Source organism: Felis catus, chromosome D4 (assembly GCF_018350175.1).
Source record: "Felis catus isolate Fca126 chromosome D4, F.catus_Fca126_mat1.0, whole genome shotgun sequence".
NCBI lineage: Eukaryota > Metazoa > Chordata > Mammalia > Carnivora > Felidae > Felis > Felis catus.
In genome coordinates, this window is record NC_058380.1 from 13,779,949 (window position 1) to 13,787,152 (window position 7,204).

Sequence of the window (7,204 nt, forward strand, 5' to 3'; positions counted from 1 at the left end):
AAGTGCCATTAGCTCAAGTAGTGACATGTATAACTTGATGACTATTCCCAAGCCCCGAAGTTCCAAGAACAAGAACAAGCTTACAAGTTTCACTGTATGAAATTCAGGGCGGTTCTGTCACACACAAAGATAGAACTACTATCCCCACTGCGGGGTGAGCTTACATCCACCAACATTTTCTGGTCCAGTCTCTAACCACAGCATGCACGTGTCCGATTTCTTGATGGAATTGGGCACACTGTTGTCTGTGATGTCCCACACCAAAATTAACTGTCCTTCTCTGACATACAAATCATGCCCTCAATTCATTGGGAGGGAGCTCAAAGCAAGCCTAACTGCTTCCTACTCGAGTGATATGCTGTCCTCAAAAGAAGTGCATTTTTTATACAGAGAGACCCACAGTCAAATAGCTATTCAGTTCTAAAGCTTTGGCCATGAACCTGTGACAAAGGAGACGGATTCCAAGAGCACTTGGAGAGCATAGGACAGAGGATACTGCATGTTGTAAACAAATTTCTGTTTGTGAAAATGGACTAGGTCACATCTTCTACATTTCTGTTCCCGATCTTAATGAAACAGGGCCTTGGAGAGTAGGACAAAGTGCTGAAACATGTCAACAACATAGTGGAAGTATTATTGGCTTTTAAAGAACAAAATAGTTCTTCAGAATTTTATCTTCTATCAAACTTGCTAAGCTCAGGTTCAAATCTCACTTTTGGCCAAGTAGCCTGCAAGTTCAGTAAATACCAGCACATCAACTTACTGTGTTATCAAGCGTGATCATTCCCCATGTTTGTTTTTTTCCTTCTTGGCTTTATCTGTCAACAATTCACTCACTGGTAGGGTTTAAGGAGACCAAGGTTATGGGCTCAATCCTTATGTTAATCTGTTAATTGTACATCACTTTCAAAATCATTAAAGTCATAGACAAGCTTTCAGAAGATGTGGATTATTTGTCAGGGCCAACCAAGATCTATGCCTAATGAACATAGTCTGTCACCAATACTGTAAACCCAGCTAAAGAATTCTACCCCAGTGATTGTGAGTTAAAAGGTAATTTCCAAGGGGTGTCTGGGTGGCTCAGTGGGTTAAACATCCAACTTTGGCTCAGGTCACCATCTCACGGTTCGTGAGTTCGAGCCCCATGTTGGGCTCTGTGCTGACAGCTCGGAGCCAGGAACCTGCTTCAGGTTATGTGTCTCCCTCTCTCTGCCCCTCCCCCACTCACACTCACTCCTTCAAAAATAAACATTAAAAAAAATTAATGGTAATTTCCAAAAATCAGTGTGAGCATATCCATTTGCTCAAGCTTTCCCTTCTCTTCTTCAGACTAAATGGACCTAGAGCCTAACTGCTTCAGGGCATATGGACCATCCCTCTACTTACAAGACATTTCAAATTTCAAATCCTAAATAGAAAGATAACATGAATAGAAAATAAGGGGTCACCAGAAAAAAAAAAAATCAAGAACAAGCAGGATATAAGGGGAAGTGAAAGTGAAGTCAACACAATTATTAAAAAATGGCAGATGAATTTCCCCCCCATGGAAGTTTAATACAGAAATAATTTTTCAAAGAACAAAAAGGGAAGACTCCCCCTATCATATGTTAAGTCCTATAATAAATCCATAGAGTTTATAACAGTAGAGTTCTGGAACCATAAACAGAATGGGGAAATCTAATTTAAAAAATACAGAAACAAAAATATTTACATGAAAACTTAGTATATGTCAATTTGGAAATGAGTTAGTCAATAGTGCTGGGGAAATTAGCTATATGGAAGAACATAAAATTAGATTTCCTACCACATAGCATATTCAAAAGTGAAGTCCAAATAGACTCAAGACATAAATGTACAAGGGAAAACATTTTAGAAAAACCTCTAGAAGAAAATGTAGAATAGATGTATAACCTCAGGATCAAAAAAATGTCTTCAGACAGACCCATAAAGCAGAATTCTTTAACAATCTGTAGATTAAGCTTAATGGGAACCGCATGAATTTGTGATCATGAGGACTCGTAATAGCAAGATGCTTTGCAAAAGGGATCAACAAGTATAGCCTAAACTTCCTAAACTTTTTGCCAGCAGCAATCACACGCCAAAGCCTTTCAAATTTTAAGATATTTTCATGTGTGTCTTTCTATTTCAAATAATGCTATTGACCATTTATTCAAGAATTTGGTCATACTTGTTTTGATGATATGGTGCCTCATTGAGGAGCCTTGAAACCAAGGCTAAATGTCATTCATTCACATGAAAGTTAAGAAGTGAAGTCAGGGTAAGTGGGATTATAGAAACTATCCTGTTCCACCCAGAGAATGAGGGTAGAGCAATCAATATGTCCAAGAGGCTAGGGCTTCAATAGGAAGCAGTGGCTGTTAGAAATTACACAATTTGGTTAAGAGTCCAATAGTGGTTAGTACAGACAAAAGCAAACATGCTGGGTTTTGGTATTGTATTTACAAACTGCATTCACATGTATTTATGACTGCATCCATGAACAAAATGACACCTTTAATGAATGTCTGAAACCTTGACAGAAAATTGAGATGTGTCCAAATAAATGCCTATTATTCTAAAATAGAATTTGAAACCTACTAAGTTTTAGCTTAATTGCTAATGGCAAATATTATGGTTAACCTCTCAGTTATCATGCCAGTATTTTTATGGGGGGGGGGGGGGATTTCCCCCTCCCCACCCCGTTTGCTTAACTATCCTCTGGTGCATGGATTTCCAGATTTTAAGATGTTCCTTTATCTTCACATCAGACAGAAAACCCCATTATTTTCAGGACTCAGGCTAATAGAAGGGGCACGTGAGTAGCATTAGATCCCCAAGCAAGAATGCCAAGGTGATTTATGAATATTGGTAAATTTAGTTAGTCATTACCCTTGATTTCTGTTGTAACAGAAATGCCTACAGTGTCTTACTGGTCTTAATCCATTTCAAAATTCTTCATACCTATTCTTATAGATGGGTTCTTTCATAGAAACTTTCCCAATTTTCGATCTTCAAGACTCAATATCCTTAACACTCCTACTTAACAGTTCACACTAAGGAGGGAAATACTCTGTACAAAGCCTTTAAGAGAAACAACACTGACTTTAGATTATGAATGACTTTGTTTTTTAACTTTTCATCGAAAATAGCTCATCAAATGGCTTATTTCTATGGAACACTTTAAGAGAATACTTCTGTTGCTGAAAGCAACTATTTAAATTCCCATGTTATCAACTTCTGGCAGTTTTAATTGATTTCTCTTACTGACTAGGACCTATTTTGTTTTTAATTTGTCAAATTGGCCAACACACAGCATGTACAGTGTGCTCTTGGTTTGGTGGGTGGATTCCCATGATTCATCACTTACGTCTAACACCCAGTGCTCATCCCAACAAGTGCCCTCCTCAACGCCCATCACCCATTTTCCCCACCCCCATAAACCCTCATTTTGTTCTCTGTATTTAAGAGTATCTTATGGTTTGCCTCCCTCTCTGTTTGAGACTATTTTTCCCCTTCCCTTTCCCCCATGGTCTTCTGTTACATTTCTCAAGTTCCACATACGAGTGACAACATAGGACCTAACTTATTTTCAAATTTACTCTCCCTTTTTTTAATGTTTATTTTGGAGAGATGACGCACTAATGGGAGAGGGGCAGACAGAGCAGGAGACACAGAATCTGAAGCAGGCTCCAGGCTCTGAGCTGGCACAGAGCCCGACGTGGGGTTCCAACTCAGGAACTGTGAGATCATGACCCGAGCCAAAGTCGGACACTCAACCGACTGAGCCACCCAGGCGCCCCTTGAATCTATTCTTGATCAGTTTGAGGAATATGCTGGGTTTGTTTTATTCCTATTTGCTTCTCCTAATAATGGGGAAATGAAGCTATTTTTTTTAGAAATAATTAAAATGCTTATAAAATATGGTTGTGATTTCTAGGTCCATCTTCTTTCCTTCTAAACCCAATTTTATATAGGCTGTCTTAGGGCAGATCAGCAAGGCTACTTACCAGAAGTATGGATCCTGAGGAGCAAAGCTGCTCAAATTTTAAGATGAGCCACCAGAAAAATCACAGTCATAACTGAGGATCTGCACTAACATCCCCCATGCCTAATGAGGGTGGAAATAAAACTGCCACTTTGCCTCCGACAGAAGTTCCCTGCAAAGAGGCTGAGTCATATGCATAGATCATATGTTTTGCCATCCATGGTATCCACATCATTTTTACTGACAAAGTAATGGACCACTAGAGGTGCAGAGTAGCCGAGCTGTTACAGATCAAGGCTTTGGAGTTCAACATAAAACCAGTATAGCATGATGTTCATGGTACCATTTCTGCAACAACACCACGTGTTTACATCCCAAACCGTGTGACGTTGGATTTAAGATACCTCAACCCCCAGGGGCACTTGGGTAGCTCATTTAAGTGTCTGACTCTTGATTTTGGCTCAGGTCATGACCTCCCAGTTCATGAGATGGAGTCCCTCATCAGGCTCTGCACTGTATGGAGCCTGCTTGGGATTCAGTCACTCCCCCTCCCCTACTCATGCATTCTCTAAATATATAAAATTAAAAAAAAAAGATACCTCAACCCCGTAACTCAATGTCCCCAACAACAAAATAGGATTAAGAGTGGCTACCCCTGCAGTTGCTTAACAGACTCCAGGGTGATGACCTGTATATATCACACTACAAGGTAAAATGCATTAGAGCAGGAATTTGGCCCTTTGCTTATTGCTACATTCTGGCACCCAGAATAGGACTTGGAACTTCAAATTTGACATCAAAGAATGAACAGTGCAGTTGGAAAAAATGGCTGGCACGTAGCTAGAACAGTTTTCATAATTTTCACTCTTACATTATGTTTGTCCTATTCTTTACTTCCCAGCTGTGTGACCTAAGGCTGTGATCTCGAAGTTTCTACTGGATTTTAGAAAACATTAGGAGATCATGATAAGTGTCCTGGCCTCAATCAAGAATCACTCAACCATATATAGTTCTTTTACTGCAGACAAGCCTCTACCATCTTGGTCATCGATGAACTGCTAGTATAGTATGGTAAGTATCGTAGTTTTGCTATTAACGTTTCTGAGTACAAAGAAGGTAACTGAACAATGAAAATTTTAAGTATCTCAAAAGGAACTTCTTTTAAACTGGATCCCAGTGAAATTAAGTCAGCTAGTTTATCAGAAATTATTGCATTAGATACAGTTGGGTGTTAAAAAAAGGTAACAAACTTAATTTCCAAAATTCTAAGTTTTTGCATTTTTCTAATCTCTAAATAGAAAACCACACACCAAACATGAAGTGAACTTACTTATTAAGATGCTCTCATGAGGCACCTGGGTGGCTCAGTTGGTTTAACGTCTGTCTGACTTTGGTTCAAGTCATGATCTCACAGTTCCTGAGTTCCAGCCCCACATCGGACTCTGTGCTGACAGCTGAGAGCCTGGAGCCTGCTTCAGATTCTGTGTCTCCCTCTCTCTCTGCCCCTTCCCTGCTTGTGCCATCACAAGGTGCTGTCACAAACTCACATTCTATCAGATGATTCGTAAGTAAGAGAATATCCTACACTAATTCCTGGAGACTGTCTATGATTGTATAGCATTACATTATCTCTTTGGGATCAGCTAAGCATTTATTTGTAGTCTCCTGTACACTGAGTTGTCGTCATTTACAAGATTTTCTAGGGGCACCTGGGTGGCTCAGTCGGTTCAGCATCCAACTTCAGCTCAGGTCATGATCTCACAGTCCGTGAGTTTGAGCCCCATGTCAGGCTCTGTGCTGACAGCTCAGAGCCTGGAGCCTGCTTCGCATTCTGTCTCCCCCTCTGTCTCTGCCCCTCCCCTGCTCATGCTCGGTCTCAAAAGTTTTTTTAGGGGCGCCTGGGTGGCGCAGTCGGTTAAGCGTCCGACTTCAGCCAGGTCACGATCTCGCGGTCTGTGAGTTCGAGCCCCGTGTCAGGCTCTGGGCTGATGGCTCAGAGCCTGGAGCCTGTTTCCGATTCTGTGTCTCCCTCTCTCTCTGCCCCTCCCCTGTTCATGCTCTGTCTCTCTCTGTCCCAAAAATAAAAAAAATAAAAAATAAAAAGTTTTTTTAAAAATAAAACATTATAGATTTTCTAATTAGATTTAATAGCCAGAGCATAGCACAATATCATCCTTTTTGTTAACTGTGCAGTTTACAGAAAAATGCTCCAGAAAAATCAAGAAGATTGCCAAAATGCTGAATTTATGGGATCTAGATTATAGATAAGTAACATTTTGTTGTTTCCCTTTTGTGCATAATAGAAATTCCAAACTTCGTATTTAGACATTAACTAATCTTAACTAACATCCAACTTTGAAACAGGTTTTGCATTCCTAAGAATAGCTAGGTCAGGACAGTAAATGTCCCTATGTTGTTTCTAGAGACTTTAGCATAATAAATGTGTCACTCTCAAAGATCCTCAGGAAACTGAAAAACATGGTAGAGACAGATGAAGCAAAAGGGACTGGAAAAATTTCTCCAAAATTGCCACCTCCCTGAGGCACAAGTATTGATGACAGGGTCTGGTTTACCCGCAGTCTTTGTGGCTGCCCATAACCAAGACTGTTACAGTCACAGGCACAAGAGTTTTACATCTGAGGGATTCAGTATGGCAAGCTGGCTGGAACAGAGAGAGCAAGGCTTCTTCTCTTGCACCTGTGCTTGTATATGAGATCATGGTTTTAACCAGATTGTGTATTTATTAGCAGTATCCCCCCATCACACTACCACAGCAATCGAAGTTTTTCTGGCTCATAAACAATGGCTTCCATTGTTTTAGTGCCTGACTATTCTCTAAGAAAATTTTCTAGATTTTCTCAGTCTCCACTACAATTTTCAACAAAAGCTGGCATTACACTGGATTTATAACAGTTGGAGGACTAGTCCTTTTTTCCATGGTGAGTTTCAAAGGTATTTGAAAAATAAAACTTTGGTCTGTTTTTTTTTTTTACCTGTAGTCCAATAAAATCAAGTATGCAAAAAATATGAAAGAGATTATAGAATCACAGAACATTTGAAGTCTCCTTGTTTTGCAGGTAAGAGACCCAAGGCTCAGTTTCAGGATGATTTAAGACCATCGCTCCTTAGTTAATGCCACCCTGGAATGGCAGGTCAGGATGCTGTCTCCTGGCCAGTGCTCTCTGTTATATTAATCATGCCTGCAGATAAAGCCACACC

At 40.0% G+C, this 7,204-nt stretch overlaps 1 protein-coding gene across 5 annotated transcripts in view; it reads right to left on the reverse strand.

Moving 5' to 3' along the window:
• Positions 1-7,204, reverse strand: part of TRPM3 (transient receptor potential cation channel subfamily M member 3) — an 804,873-nt gene that overhangs the window by 720,744 nt on the left and 76,925 nt on the right. The gene's annotated exons all lie outside the window — the stretch shown is intronic.